Genomic DNA, 16,933 nt, shown 5'->3' on the forward strand with positions numbered 1-16,933 from the left:
TGAATATTGACATGTTATAAATGAAAACAAAAGTTCTCAAAGGACCTCTTCCACCACCACTATTTCTTTTTCAACATCCCTGCTATCCCTTCAAATCCTCCTCCCCCTGAATTCCAGGTAGTTAAGGTGGTAGAAATAAGTGCTTTAGACCTGAGGCTGAGACTGGATGGTTGGTGTCAACTGGATGTATTTGTTATGCAACAGCAAGTTAAGGCACAAGGCAATGGAGGGAAAACTAGACAACTTAATTGCTATGAATTACAGCAATTGTTAAGCCAATAATAGAGTAATTCCTAAAGCCTGGGACTCCTTGGGAGTTCTCTTTGTAACAACTCCACCAAAGGTGCTAACACAGCACCTACCTGAATCAGTGCTTTTCAAAGATGACTTGAGGTATAATTTATATCTATTAAAGGAAAAGAGAAATGCTAAAATAAAAATGGCTCATGGGCTGGTTGAGGGTGGGGTGTGGTTTTACTTAACGGAAGCTGCTTATAAGTAGTTTGGTCACTTGTTGTAACTGGTTTATAACTCTATTTAGGGACTTAATGCCACTTAACTGTTCTGATACATTGATAGCCAATATCCTGACTCTAAGTATGAGGCTATTGGTCTATAGTACACATATTTAATTTTATTTACATTATTCCTGGCCAGTCACTTACAACATATGGATGCAAAAAAAAAAAAAAAAAAAAAAAAGTTTACTCTCTGACATTTAAATGTCAATTTTTTATTTATTTGTACAGATATTGTGTAGGGCCATCTTGTGCTTTCCCTATACTAAGTGTTAGTGACCTGGGAAGAAACAAGGTCTGTTCTTCCCAATCTAAGGGAAAGAGATGGGCAAAACTTTGTTTACAGGACAAGTTTGAATAAGTTCTACATAGAGGCACAAGTAAACATGTGGTTCACAAGGAAGGAGTTGAGAAAACTAGGAAAAATCAAGAAAAACTTTGAAGAAGATGAATTTTGGGCTAAGCTTTGAAGGAGTAGGTTTTCCTGGGAAAGCAAGCAGGAAAGGATACTCTGAGTCCTGAGAAAAATGTAGAAGCCAATGTACAGAGATGTGAGTGGCCTAGTTTGGTAAAGAGGGAGGATCATTGAGAAGTTTAACAGTAGAGGAGGCTGGAAATGTAATTTGAAGATAAATCACACAGGTGCTTGATCACCATGGTAAAACTTTTGTACAATAGAGGAGACCCACCCATTCTTCCCTAAGGCTTAAGAACTGTGGCTTTTAACCAAGGTCATTTGCCCAAAAGGGACATTTTGCAACAACTGGAGACAATTGTGGTTGTTATAACTGGGGTCGAGGATGCTACGGGTTTTTAGTGGGTAGAGGCCATGGATGTTGCTAAAACCCTTCAAGGACAGGACAGCTCCCCACAACAAAGAGTTATTCAGCCTCAGATGCCAATAATACCAAAGTTGAGAAACTCTGGTTGCAGAAGATATTTCTATGGTACTGGGGAGGATGGAAGAGGGAAACGTGGCTGAGAGCAGAGAGGCCTATAAGAAAATTCCAGTCACAGTGATGGAGCAAGATGACAAGACTACAGTAAAGCAGCAGCAGAGGGTTTGGTGCATTGCAAGTAATCATAAGTAGCCACCTTTAAGAAACTCAGATGCCAGTGACCAAGAGAAAACATTAGCTGTGTATCTCAGAGTCATTCACAGAATCAGCTGTGTTGGTTATTTAAAAATTGAGAAGCTGGAGACCAACCTCACCGACAGATGCAGAATCCATGAACAAGAGACCATCATGCACATTTTTCACTAACTCCTGGGTAATTTTCTGCAGGAGTTTCAAGTCAAATCCTTGATTCCTAAACTTGTTTTCTCATATGTCAAGGATGCTTATAATTATCTCTAGAATTGTCCTGATTTTTTTAATCACTCAAATTAGAAGACTATATGTGCCCCAGCCTGTGAAGTAGGGATGTAAATCAAACACATTCAAGATGTTGCAAAAACAAAGGTTAGCTATGTCTTCTATAAACAGGAACTGTTTGGAACTATTTATATAAATACCACATTTATATAAATACCATAAGACACACCTTTGCCACATTTCACATGCACACTTTGTCCCATGCTGGGGCCATGCTAGTCCTGCCCCTCACATGCCTGGTCAGCACATTCTCAGATGAATGGTTAATTCCGTTCTGCATGCTTTCACCAGGTCACTGCATCCCAGGGAGAAATTAGACATTTTTCTTGTAGGCTCCTGGGGTATCCTATACTTTTCTACCAAGAACATATGGCAACATATTACCAGAGTTCTATCTGAGAGGGAATCAGGATTTGAGGTAACATGTATTTTCTTCTTGCTGTATAACCATTTTCCCGGAAGTCCCTCATTGAATCAGCACAGCTTTTATAAAATGGAAAGAATATACGGAAAGAGTCGTAAAAAAGTAATTTGATGAGTTTGCATTTGGGCACTGTCCTTGCAAGAGATCACTGTAAACCACACCCTAAAACAGAAAGACACCCTAGGAAGCCCTTCATTGTCAACTGTGGCAAAGGTTGGAGACCAAAAAGGTATGAACGTCACTATAAATATCTGTCCCTATATTTCTTGAGCTCCCTAAAATATGTTTTCCAATACATCCAGAAAGCAAATCCCCAAATGTTGAAAGTCAAGTTCCTTTATTTTTAAAAAGACTTTATTTATTTATTTATTCAAGAGAGAAAGAGTGAGCATAAGCAGAGGGAAGAGCAGAGGGAGAAGCAGACTACCCCACTAGGCAGGGAGCCAAATCAATCTGGGGCTGGATCCCAGGACTCTGAGATCATGACCTGAGCTGAAGGCAGGTGCTTCACCAACTGAGCCACCCAGGCACCACAGTCACATTCCTTTAGATGAGCCCATTTAAATGAAATGATGGGACATCTAAGACTCAAGGATGTCAGAGCTAACACTGTAATTCTAGATGCAAAATAGCAGCTAGGATCCTGCCCCTGGTATAAACAGAGTGTATTGGCCTTTCTGTACTTGTCCTTCCAATGAGCATGTTTCCAGAAATGAAAATACTCTTATTTTAGAAGCCAGCCAACTCTGCCTTCCACGTGGAGGAGTGTACTTGGAGTGTGACTGGAGTCTGGGGCCGAATAGTTGTCTTTAACCCCGGGTTTACTAGTTGCTAGTGGTGTGACCTTGAGCAAGTCATATCCGCTCTCTGAATGTCAGTGTCTTTCACCATGGGGCCCAGGTATATCACATGAGATGCTGCACTTGAGACCTGAATCTGTGACCTCTGAAGAAATAGGTTTTTTGGTGTCTTTTGGCTTATGTTATTTTACTGTTACCTTCTTAGCTGTACTAATAAGAATCACTCAAATCACTTCAAGAGAGCGGAGATTATTGTGAGCCTAGAAATTGACTGAAATTGGACTGGGAAAAAAATCAGGAAGCAGGATTTTTCTCTCCATCTCCCTGTCTTCCATAGGCTACCTGGCTTCTCTCTCAGATGCAAGATTTCTGCCTCTGCCTACACAGGTCCATCACTCTGATGATGTATGTGTTTCCCCCTCCAGTTTCTACTTATGCACAGGTGTTGTTGCCTCTTTGGAATTTTCTCTACCTCAAGATATCTCTGAGTTAGTTCTGCCATGGTTCCTTTCCACATTTCTAAGTTCAAATTTCCAAGAAAAGCAATATGACTGATCAGTTTCTCTTTGGGGGCTAATCCATAAGTCAAAGGTAGTAGCTCACCAATCAGTTTTTTGCTCTGGAGTCAGGCACCACCCCTGGGTCCACTGGTTTGTTCAGCTCTGGCCATTGGGGGTGGGCAAGGAGGCAGTATCATAATAGAAATACCCACATATGGACAGAAAGACGCTGAGCTCTAGGAAGCACACTGATTTAAGTACTTCAAGGTAACTCATGGTTTTAGCACTCTTATATATGTATCCTTTTGAAGTTTGTTACTGTTCTATCCTGGTCTGTGGTATAGGAAATATACATGTCTAGGGATGTTATCTTGGGAAATGGTCCATGGTTTATAAGGTGTACAGTCTACAGAGAAGTCACTACTCATTCACATGAAACACCAGAATCGGGTTTCATTCTCCTTTGCTCTTGGTGCTATTGTAAAATCACTGGGGATAGTTTCTGTGACCTGCAACCAGGCATCCTTGCTCAGTCACTCAGCAGAATCTTTAAGGGAGAACTTTATAATAATTCAATGTATACCTAAGCAGATCAATAGTATGAAGTGGGAAATGGAGAAGTGGGATTGAGTTTAAAATTAATTTGAAGGAAAGTGATATCTCCCAGAATACTCAGAATTGCTTGCCAAGTTTGAGGTTTGGGGCATCATTCTGAGAAAGTAAACTACCTGAAAAGCCAATGAAGGGAAAAAAATAGCATTAGTTCCCAAGTCCCCATACCTGTAGTCTTGCTGATGTTCTAATATGCAGGGATAGAAGAAGGGGGAAAAAAGAAAAGAAAAGAAAAAAACAAGATTGACTTTAGAAACTCATTTCCAACTGCTTCAAACAGCTTTGGTATTTCCTGTTAAGAAATGTTATTTATGTCAGCTTCCCCAGTGTAGCATTTTTCATTGTCTGGCTTGTGACCCTGTTAGAAATATGGTAGACCTAGCAGTCCAGAGGAATAAGGACTCTTTCTCCTCATGCATGCCACCAAATCAACCAAAGTCAGGACTGGGTCATGTTAAGACATTAAGTTAATTTGTTTAGCCAGCTGATTCAGGCCAACTGCTCTGTGTGGCCAAGAATCTATCAGAAAACAAATCATCATTTCACTCATTGATACAGTCTCTTTCCTCTATTGACTTAGTCTTTTGGCTAAAACAGCAACTTGATACCCCCTCTAACACTGACTTCCTGGAATTTGAAAACTTGGAGATAATTCTATTTGCAAGCCTGCTTTATGATTATTTAAAATAATTCCTTAATTTGAGGGAGTAAACAAGATGCCACAGCAGGCCAGATGCTGCCCCAGCTGCTAAGGAATCAGATGAGAGATATGCCCTCTGCCTTCGAGGTACTTCCAAACTGAACAGGGGGATGGATAAAAAATTTTAGGGAACAGTAGAAAAATTAGGATGAAGGTAGAAGACAGCCTGCTCTGGAGTGAATATTTGCAGTCATGGCTCACATTTCACGTGACAACATCTTTAACTGCTCCTGAAGGGAAGGGATTTGCAGGTGCTAGGTTTGAAGGTCGCTTAAGAGAAACGCACAAAACTCTAAAGGCTGTGCTCCAAAGGAAACTGCAGAAAAGCAGAAATGGTCCAAAGTACCATTGTGATGTCGCCTTTTATTAGCCCACTGAGGAGATGTAATTATTCTGCTAAGTCTTTGTTTTGCTATTTGAGAGCAACAAATTAAACCCCACTAATCTACCTTGCTGGATGGTACTTATCAAAACTAAGAGGCTTCAATTATCAACAGCTTAATAAAGTTACTAATCTGCATTAAATGAAATCCTTTGCAAAATCACATTGAAACAATGCTTAAGTCATAATCAGCCTGCCTGGTGTCTACAGCCTGCCGTGGCTGAGCCCCAGAATGCACTGTGTAATCAAATTCCATGTTACTTAAACTCAGAAAAATTCCTAATGTGTGTGTGTGTGCTTTTTTTTTTTAGTCACATTAATTTATAGAGTGCCTTTTTAATCCAAAGAAAATTGATATTTAGGTAGAAGTCAAACAAGAATGTCATTTAAAACTGCTTAAATTTAGTCACCTGTTATACGGAGAAAGCTTAAAAGAATGTTATATTTTGCATAGAGTGAGCTAGCCCTGTAGTTGACGTCTTCACATGATACTCAGAGAATCCAGGGCTGTCATCATGTTATCAGTCCAGACTATAGTACCTTGGGGAGTAATATGAGATGGGCAGTATGCTTTAGGTTTGCAAAGGGAGAAACTGAGGCAATGGAATGCTTTGTCCCCAGTCATAATCAGAGACACAAGTAGGCTATTATTGCATCTCTCTTTCTCTTTGTCTCTCTCTTTCTCTCTCAGGTGACTGTCTTTTTTTCTAAGAAGTCAAGGTAGAAGAGGACTGTAAGAACAGAATCACTAACTGAGTGGTTTAGCATTCATGCAGATATTCACCAAATTACTTGTATTGATGTCTGGCACAAAAGCACAAGTTGATAGTAAGTAACAGTGTCTTGAGGAACTCATCAATTAGGTCTCAAATGTTAAATGATGAGCAGAGTAGGACAGATGCAGGTAGGATTTGTGCATCTAAGAACACAAAGAAAAGGAGCCGTAGAATTAAGCTGAACAAAGGATTTCAAGATTTTGTCCTCAGTCTTACAGACTAATCATTTAAAACGGTCCAGGGCACACAGAACACCACACATATGTAAGTACCAACTAACATCCAGCCATTTGGGATTCTCTTGGTGTAATTTCATTTTTTTTTAACATAGAAAATGCAGAACTTTCTATTTGGATAGAACAGACACTAGCAAGGACCCTCATTTAAAGGGGTCCTTATTACTTAAGAAATAGAAGTTCTAATCTTCTCTGTTATTTTGAATGACACTGACTAAAATTATTTTTCAGATCCTGTACCATCAACCTCTATTTTCTAAGACTTGAAATTTTTTGAGCAAAGGAGTGGTATAACATGATCTAAATTCAGTGGGAAAACAAAATTGATGAGCAATTACACTACTTAAGAAACAGCTGAATTTAAATAATGACATCTATTGACACTAAGAAAAGGCTTTTTGTACCTTCAAAATAACACATAGTAATCAAAAGGCTTCCTAAGATTTTTTTCCTTGGATTCCAAAATACTGATTTAGAGGTTCAGAGATTCAAGAGTGGTAGTATGGACCCACTGGCCTTCAAATGTGCTAATATGCTATCCTGTGGATCAAAGGAAGGGTGGAGATTTGATATATTTTAATATATTTCTCTCTTTCCAGTGCTTTCCAGCATGCTTTATGTAACGTAGAATTGGGAAAAGCAGAACTTGGAATGTGTCTACTAAATTCTAACAACATAAAAAAAAAAATGTGCTCCTGTGTGTGTGTCTTTGTGTGCACACGTGAACTCATGCACAACATGCATGGACATGTGACCCGGTGTAATCATTCAGCCAATTCAGTGACAATGCCTTAAGACTGACAGGTATATTTTGCCCAGTATTTTAAGGTTCAACAGATCCACTGGTGCAGAATGTGTTAGGAAGATAGAAGAGCAAGGTGTTCCATTAATGAATATCTTAAAGCATGCTCCATCCACAGTTGGTTGTTCTTTTTCTTGATAACTGTAAAATATTATCCATTATTTTAACAAATGTTTCTTGAGGGTCTAGTAGGTCCCAGTCACTGGGATTAGGAAAGAGAGTAACAAGGCAAGTAGATATGGCCCCTGCCCTAAATGAGCACAAGGATCTAGAATAACTGCCCACCACTAATAAGGATACACAGCATTAACAGACAGGGAAGGGACAAAGTGCTTGGAAGCTCAGGTGAGGACATACTTTCCATTGTAGAAATGGGAAGAAGAGAAGAAAGGAAAATGAAAGCTAAATCTTAAGAAGTAGAAAACCTGAAAACAGTTAAATTAAATTGAAACCACCTCCCTGAAATTATAGAAATACTAAAGGACAAAGTCAACTAATTGAAAGAAATGCAACAAAAATCATTTAAATGCCTACTCTATGCTGAGAGTACCCCGTCTTCCATACACAGCTCCAGTTCCTCTCTTGGCCCAAAGTGGCCCTTCCTTTCCCTCCTCTGAATATCCCCTCTCAGCCCGTCTCTGTATCTCTTATGTCACTCACACTATTCCAGGCATCAGCTTTATGCTTCCTAGCTGTGTGACATTGAACAAGAAGCCTGACCCCCTACTGCCTCATTGTCCTTATCTGCAAAATGAGCACAATAATATCTCTTCCTTCACAGGTTTGTTAGGTTCAAATTAGTTAATATAAGGAACTAATATAATATTAGTTAATATAAGGAAATAATTAGACCACTGTGTGTGTGTGTATATATATATATATATATATATATATATATATATATATATATATATATATATATACACAGTAAGGGCATAGAGCTACTACTGCTATGTTACTGTGGCTTTTCTTTTCTTTCTTTTCCCAAAGATTATTTATTTGAGAGAGACTTTGAGATAGTATGAGTGGGGGGAGAGGCAGAGCGAGAGAGAGAGAGAATCTCAAGCAGACTCCCCGCTGAGCATGGAGCCAACATGGGGCTTAATTTCAGGACCCTTGAGATCATGACCTGAGCCAAAACCAAGAGTCAGATGCTTAACCAACTGAGCCACCCAGGCGCCCCTATTTTAGTTTTTCATCCATCTATGGATTTCCCTTCAGAACAGTGCTTTGCCAACTTCAATGTAAGGAATCACCTGGAGATCTTAATAAACCACAGGTTCACATTCGACCCCACCCCTGGGGTGGGGCCTAGGAATCTGCATTTCTAACAAGCTCCCTGATACTGCCAATGCTGCTGGTTCACTGGCTACACACTGGGTCGGGCTGTACGGTCCAGGAACTGGTGCTGGCCCACAACCTGTTTGTGAAAGATGAAGTGCAGAAGCTGAGAATTAACATTTAGAAATTTCTATAGCAATTTGCCATTGCCACAAAGTCCAAGTGAATCATTTTGTGGCATCTTACAAAACTATCAGTTTGGAGTGGACTGAACTCTTTTTTTTAAAATAAATATCCTTCACCACAAATCATTTGAGAGGCATTGTTCTAGCAAACAGTATAAACTGAAAAGCAGATACAGAGTCTTTGTAAAGTTTTGTACTTCCTCTGCAACTAAAACAATTTTGCACTTGATTAGTGTTCAACAGGTATTCTTGAATGCTGATGATAAATTAATTTAAAAAATAAGGGAATGCAGTTCTGATTGCCCATTTTTAAATTCTCCATGTAATGGTTAAAGTCAGAGCTCCAGGTAGCATCAACTTTAATGAAGTATAATTAGCAAGTCCACAGCTAAGCTTTTGTTTACATTTTATTCTTAATGGTTATTTAAAGATTTCTGCATTAGAACTGTAAGCATAGAGAAATGCTTTCTCTACCTGGTTCTCTCTTGTGAAATATTGGATTTGTACATTTGTGAAGTGCATGTTCCTTCTCATAATAATTCACTTTCAAATAATTAACCCCAGGATTTGAAGTGGGACAAAATACACACACACACACACACACACACACGCACATGTATATGTGTGTGTGTGTGTGTGTATTCATATGTGTCCTATACTTCATCATTGTTCTTTATTTATTGTGACCTCAGGTAGAGTTGATATTTAACAGTAATGCACACCTCAGTGTGACATGTGGTACTCAAAACAAAAAGACAAAGGAAAAAGAAATACCTATCCGAACAGAGGTAACAGTATTATTGTGTGTGTGTGTGCACGTGCGCAAGTCAACTAGTACTATAGTCTATTATATGCCTTTACCTGAAGTGACAGGTTTTTTTTTTAAAGATTGTATTTATTTATTTTAGGGAGACAGCATGAGAGTGAGAAGCAGAGAGAGAGAATTTCAGGCAGACTCCTTGCTGAGTATGGAGCCCAATGCAGGGCTCGATCCCATGACCCTGAGATCATAATCTGAGCCAAAACAAAGTGTCAGACACTTAACTGACTGCACCCATGACATGACAGTTTTGATGAATGGCCACACACAGTATTTTAATACAAGGGATAGCATTCTGGAGTCAGGAATTACATATGAGAGTGTGTATGTGTTTTATGACTTTCCTTGCAGTTATGTCCTGAGCTAGAAACAGGGTATCATTCACCAGAAAGAAGTTATTTTTTTTTACTAAAAGTTGAAGAAAGGAACCTAAGATCTCTTGCAAGTTTAGGATTTGAAGTTTAGGTTGGTAGGTACATCAGGATATTTGGTGTCTGCTCCATGATTTCCCAGTGATTAAAGACCTGGCTGTACTTCTAACATAGTTATCACACTTATTCCTCATGTGTCAATAGGAATCTTAGAATAGATCACATTATCAAATTACATAAATCTATAGAGAATTGCTACTTATGAAAATTTGCGTTTGAAACATCGAATCATCCACAATCCCCTCCACCCAGGTCATGAATATTATCTGTTCATATTTCCTCAAAAAGTAGTATTCAAATTAAAGACTAACTTATATTATGACATTTTTACTCTCATTTATTTGGAGCATTTTTACTCTCATATATTTGGAGCAGTCACAGGTCTGAAAGAAGGTTAGTGTGGCTGGAGGTAGTGAGCTGGGATGTGAGAACAATGCAAAGCTTGGGACCAGTTGAAGAATTTAGATTTTCTTTTAGTAGTGAGAAGTCACTGGATGATTGTGGGGCCAGGGAGATGAAATGGCACAAGCTAATTCATTGTCTTATTAATTTTATTATTTTTTTTTTTAGCGAGAGAGAGAAAGTACGTGAGGGACAAGGAGGGGGGCAGAGGGAAAGAGAGAAAATCTTAAACAGGCTCCATGCCCAGCACAAAGCCTGATGCGGGGCTCGATATCAGGACTCTGAGATAATGACCTGAGCCAAAATTCAGTTGGATGCTTAGCTGACCGAGCCACCTAGGTGCCCCAACTAATTCATTATTTTAAGAGATAATCACTAAATGTATTCCATATGATGTCACAATGATGGAGTCATAATACAATGCATTTGGCAAAACCCAGAGAACTGTACAACACAAAGGGTGACCCTGACATAAACTGTGGATTTTAGTTAATGAAAATGTATCAGTGTCAGTTCATAAATTGGAACAAATGTAGCAAACCAATAAAAGATGTAAATAAGAAGGAAACCATAGGGAAAGTAGAGGGAGGGAATATATGAGAACTCTCTGTATTTCTGTTCAATTTTTCTTCAAATCTAAAACTGCTGTAAGAAATAAAGTCTCTTAATTAAGAGGAGGAAAAAAGAGATTATTGCTGGATGGACAGTGAATTGGGAGGATGAATTAGGAAGCCACCACAGTATATTTTTTGAAATAGCTTTTTTGGCATAGCTTCTTTCAGAAGAAATTGCTATCAGAAACTGATTTTAGTATCAAACATTCAAAGATTAGAATTCTCTACATTGGAGTAAGATGAAGTGGTAAAAAAAAAAATAGAGGAGAAAAAAACACATTGCCATCCAGGGGAGCACAAAGGGGAGATTAAATCTATATTTCTCATTACCTAGTGTAATTTTTTTATACCTGCTTCTGAATTTGTGTTCATTTCTGTGGGCATCAAATTTTAATCAATATATTGATACATTTATTGATATATTTAAATCAATATATCAATGTATTAGGAAAAAACTAATATATGTATCTGTGTCTTCCAGGACCTAAAATCTTCCATAGAGATTTTAAAAAAATTTTTAAAGGTTTTTATTTATTTATTCATGAGAAACACAGAGAGAGAGAGGCAGACACAAAGACAGAAGGAGAAGCTGGAGCCCGATTCGGGACTCGATCCCAGGACCCCGGATCACAACCACTGTGAGCCAAATGCAGACGCTCAACCACTGAGCCACCCAGGCATCCCGAGATTTTATATTATATTAAGATAAGAATAAATTGAAAGGATAGAGCTTCAGTTGCTAGTGAGTACATAAGGGAAGACATTGACAGTATTTTAAAGCCAGGCCTAACAACCTTGAACTATCTTAAAACTTTAGTCCAACATAACCAGAGGCTGAATTTATGTGGATGGCTTTATTTTCTACTTAACAACCCAGTAATTTGACAGAGAAAGATGGCTATCAGACAGAAATACATTTACACTGCTTTAACTTAATATTTAATAATTTTTCATTTCCAGAGAGTAATAGGAATAGCTTCACATTTACATTGCTGGACCTGTTTGCTTATAACTTGCTTCTAATGATAAAAATGGGATTGATTTGATCTCAATCTCTCCAGTTAAATAATTCTTGATTGCTAGGTTTAAAAAAAAAGTACAAATCATGGGCTGTCTCTGCATATTCTGACCTGAATGATCACCAAGATTTGATTTATCATCTGGTAATGGGTGAGGGCAAGAGAACACCAAGTTCTGGTCTTCAAAACTATCTCAATTGCAGAACTAGAAATGTGAAATTATTAATTGTAATAATGTCTTAATAATACTTGGAGTCTTACTGAAACAGAATTAGAACTTCTCGGGTGTGCCAGATTACTAAACCAGGGGCATTCTTAAGAATGGTTGGCATCTACTGAGAATTCTTTCAGGGATTATTTGCTAATTCAAATCTCCTTATGTACTTTGTCTCAGTAGGCACAAAACTTTGTGCTCTGCTACATTTTTTTTTTTTTGTTATCAAAAGAATAATGGTTCCATGAATCTGTAAAAATTAAAATTAAAAAAAAAACTCATTTTCAAAATGTCTCTACACGTACTCTGTACACACTAATGAGGGCAAAGCTATTGGGTTCTGATTCCCTGAATCCTCAACTCTAAGAACTGGGGATGACCAAAGAGATCACCAAGATTAAGTCATTTGCCCAAGGTCACATGCATAGTTGTCAACAAGCCATGGGTAGGATGCGTATCTCAGGACTCCTGATCCGTCATGCTTACACCAGGCAGTACCTTACAACAGCTTTGAGTGGATAAAGAAAATCAGGATTTCAGAAATAAAATCCCAGAGCCAGATTTAAGTCTGTCCTTAGTGAGGATAAAGAGTTTGACCCAAGAATTGAAATCACTCATTGATCAAGATAAATCAGGCTCTCAGATAAACCAGAACACTTTAAAGTAGTTAGGACTGATGATAAAGAAACTAAAAATAATTGAAAAATTTATACATATACAAATATTTAGAAGTATATGTAAATATTATGTTACATTATAAATATGCTTTAATATAATGTTATAAAATATTTTCTTAATAAAACATGTAAAATTAAAACAAATATAAAAATATGAGTATGATATAAAAATAGTAACAGAATATAGAATATAGTAGCTATTTATTATCAACATAAGAATAGAAATATAGAGGGGCACCTGGGTGGCTCAGCAGTTGAGCGTCTGCCTTTGGCTCAGGTCATGATCCTGGAGTCCTGGGATCGAGTCCCACATCAGGTTCCCCGCAGGGAGCCTGCTTCTCCCTCTGCCTATGTCTGTGCCTCTCTCTCTGTGTCTCTCATGAATAAATAAATAAAGTCTTTTTTTAAAAAGAGTAAAAATAGGAATATATATTTGTATATATTTTAAATGTTATATATCTATGTATTCATGTATATATGTATAGAGAGAGTAGATGAGGGAAGGAGAGAGAAAGAAACACTGATTCCCTTAGCAGTGAACCCTGACGGGGGAGCTCTACTACAAGTGCAGCTAGGTAACCATCCTCACCCTCTTCTCAACATCTTCCTCCTTCTAGGGTGAGAGAGGTAAACAAAATAGAACTTAGCCTCTGAATCTGTGATACAATTGGTCACATAAATTCCACATTTCTTCATGACACAGAATGTTTCCATTTCCAGACTCAGCCTCTCTCGCTTCAGCTCCTGACAAAGTCAGAACAGTGCAGGAATGAGTAGTGAACTGTAAACAGAATTAAGGGCATAGAGGTAGACGTCTCCTGGCCCCAGCTCCTCCTCATTTACTCGACAGAAAACAAAGTTGTATTCCCAATAGGGCCTGACTCCATGAGTATGGAAACCACCACTTGCTCCCATCCCGTCACTGGTCGTGCCCCCATACTATTACACAGATATTTCTAACAAGGGACTCATCATTTCAAACTTCCTGGCTTCTGTGGAGTGTGTCAAACTTCATTCTCATAGTTTTGTTGGTCATAATTTCCTTTCATTTTCTCCTTCTCTGGGTGAGGTTTATCTTATCCTTCCTTTTAGAGATGTACACCAGTTGTATAAAGTGGGTACCACTGTAGTTCTGTTTTTTGATCAATGAAGGCAGTAAAGCCTCTAAGAGTATGTTTCATAATCAGCTATTACATTGGAACAAATCATCCATCCGTGACTCTAAGTAGGATACTTTTGAAATAAAGACCTACATCCTCATCAGTGCTTTGATAGTCTGTTAGACTTGATGAAATGTTATACTTTTATTAAGATTGGGATGATTAAAATGCACTTATTCTACTACAAGGAAGACAAAGATCTTTCAGCCCCCTTAAAATCAGTCACAGAGCATAAAGGAACGCAGGGTTCTCTGTATCCTAATGGAAGGAAGCACAAGGGCTTGGGACCTAGCAGGCTAAGCCTGATGGCTGATGGATAACTTTGGCATGATGTAATAACTTCTATAAGCCCCAGTTTTTTATTTGGGTAATGGAATTTTATAATACCTGCCTTACAGAGCTGCTGTGAATATTTATGAAATGCTATTTGTCGAAACCCTTCTGTGAACTGTAGAATTCTTTATAAATATGATGTGTTATTGCCAAGCAGTGATTAGCTGCTTTATGATGAAGAAACAGTCTTCCAAAGAAACATGGAATATATTTTTAAATGGTTTATGAAAACTCCCTTTGAGATTAATATTCTTATATATATATATATTAATATTACCTCTGCATAAAAAGTCTGAATGTGTTTATAATTTACATGGCGTGACCTATTGATAAAAAATGAGTTTGATTTATAATTGTAAAGCATAACTTATTGAATCCTTTCCCAATCTGGTGATAAAATATAATTTAACTTTATGTTCTGGTGTATATGATTTAAGTGTAGAGGCTATAAAGTGAATTTTGGTACAAATAATTTCAGTCCCCAAAGAATTACTCCCCAAAGATGATTTATTACAAATGAGGAATTCAAGGACACCTGGGTGGCTCAGTCAGTTAAGCATCTGCCTTCGGCTCAGGTTGTGATCTCTAGGATCCTGGGATCCAGCCGTGCGGGGTGCTCCCTGCCCAGCAGGGAGTCTGCTTCTCCCGCTCCCTCCCATACTTGTGCACTCGCATGCTCTCTATATAAATACATAAATAAAAAGTAAATAAATCAATATTTTTTTTTTAAATGAAGACTTCATATCCCCATAGAAGCCAAGTTAACGAACAGAGGGAAGAAGGGACATGTTCTAGGTGACGCGGCACCATAACAGACCCAGCGTACTGAGTATTTATAGTGGAAACTGACAATGCCTGATTATAAATTTTGATATGAAAATGAATAATTATACCCTGTATGACTTTTCCCCTAATTGAGGTGGAACAGTGGTTGTGATGATTCATTGTGTTTGGCAGTGGCCAGCCAAGCCTCTCAGAGAACACAGTATTTTGTAGAGTCTGGAAGAACGAAGAGGCATTTACTAAGTACAGAAGCTGGAACTTAGCAGTCTAGGCAAATGGGACAGCATCTTCAAAGGCTGAGAAGTCTGGAATAGTCTGGTCTATAGAGGAATAATCAATAACTTAGTTTACTGGAGCATAATGTGTTCAAAGATTTGGAGGGAAATTAAAAGATTTGAATAAAGATACCTCCAGAGCCAGATCCTAAAGATTTTAAATACTGAGTGGACCTGATGGTGCTGGTGATGAGGAACCATGGAAGGAAACTGACCAAGGGATGGCCTGATCAGTTATTTTAGGAAGAATATGCTGGTGGCAGCATTCTCTGGAGGCCACTGGCTTTCTGATGTTTCTCTGCCATTGTTTTTTACTTTATAGGTCAACTGCAACTCTGAATATTAGAGGCCACAATATATTTATTTTCAAGCAATAGAATAAGAACAAGGAACATTTAAGAGAGATTGGTCCTGTGTTTCCCAAACTTCAGTCACTTCTCTAATACATCATCATTTTTCTTTTACCTACAAATGATTTTTACTCAAATTTATTCAATATCTTTTCACAACTCCAAAAGGGAAAATGTATGTCCCAGAGCAATAGCATTTGTAAAGTTGCAGGGTTACTGATTGTTTATATATTATGTTTTAACATAAACCCAACTATTAAAAGTACCCATCAAGATACCACCCTAAAAATGCCCCTTGAGGAGGGAAAGGTCCATCTGCTTCTGTCATCTTACAGCTGAGAAACTGATGTGCCAGTGAGTCAGATGATGTGCCTAAATCCCTATGTATGTCCCTGATATCCCAAACACAGTTCTAGATGCCGGGGCAACAGAAGTCACAACATAAAATCACTGCCCTCAACAACTCTAATTCTAGGAGGGAACGGAGACAAAAGACAACGACATAAGGACATGGCATACTGCCAGGTAATGTGAAGGGCTGTGAGAAATACAGAGGAAAGTAAGGGAATAGAGAAAGACACAGTGAGCCTTGAGATAGCTGGTCAAGGAAAGCTTCTCAGCAGTCCCTGATGTGTTCAGGGAACAGGATGTGGGATAGCTGAGGCTGGAGCTGTCCAGGTAGAAGGAACAGGATCCTGGCACCTGGGTGAGAACTTGCCCGACATGCTTGAGAAGCAGCCAGGAATTGCAAGGAATGGTGCCATGAAAGCCTGGTTCTTAGGACCACCACTCCCTCCCCTGCAGCCCCATCATACAGACCGGCCCCTTTTCTTTTCTTTTTTTAAATTCTTTTTTAATTTTAATTTTTGTATTTAAATTAAATTAATTAACATGCAGTATATTATTAGTTGCAGAGGCAAAGGTCAATGCTTCCTCATTTGCATAGCACACCCAGGGCCCATGACATCACCCATTTACCCCATCTCCCCACTCCCCTCTCTACATACAGTTGCTGAGAAAAAAAAAACCCAAAAGGACTTTTTGGAAGACAACATGGAGTAGCTAATAATTGTGTGTGTGTGTGTTTAATTTTTTTATTGGAGTTCAATTTGCCAACATATAGCATAACACCCAGTGTTCATCCCACCAAGTGCCCCCCTCAGTGCCCATCACCCACCCCATCCCCCTGCCCACTTCCCCTTCCACTACCCCTTGTTCATTTCCCAGAGTTAGGTGTCTCTCATGTTTTGTCACCCTCCCTGA

General features: G+C 38.5%; 1 protein-coding gene and 1 long non-coding RNA gene across 12 annotated transcripts in view; one reads left to right on the plus strand and one right to left on the minus strand.

Moving 5' to 3' along the window:
- TRPM3 (transient receptor potential cation channel subfamily M member 3) overlaps positions 1–16,933 on the plus strand; it is a 500,214-nt gene that overhangs the window by 224,547 nt on the left and 258,734 nt on the right. The window lies entirely within an intron of this gene.
- LOC144319287 (uncharacterized) overlaps positions 1–16,933 on the minus strand; it is a 130,085-nt gene that overhangs the window by 8,587 nt on the left and 104,565 nt on the right. The window lies entirely within an intron of this gene.

The sequence above is a fragment of the Canis aureus genome, chromosome 1, assembly GCF_053574225.1.
Source record: "Canis aureus isolate CA01 chromosome 1, VMU_Caureus_v.1.0, whole genome shotgun sequence".
NCBI classification, from domain to species: domain Eukaryota; kingdom Metazoa; phylum Chordata; class Mammalia; order Carnivora; family Canidae; genus Canis; species Canis aureus.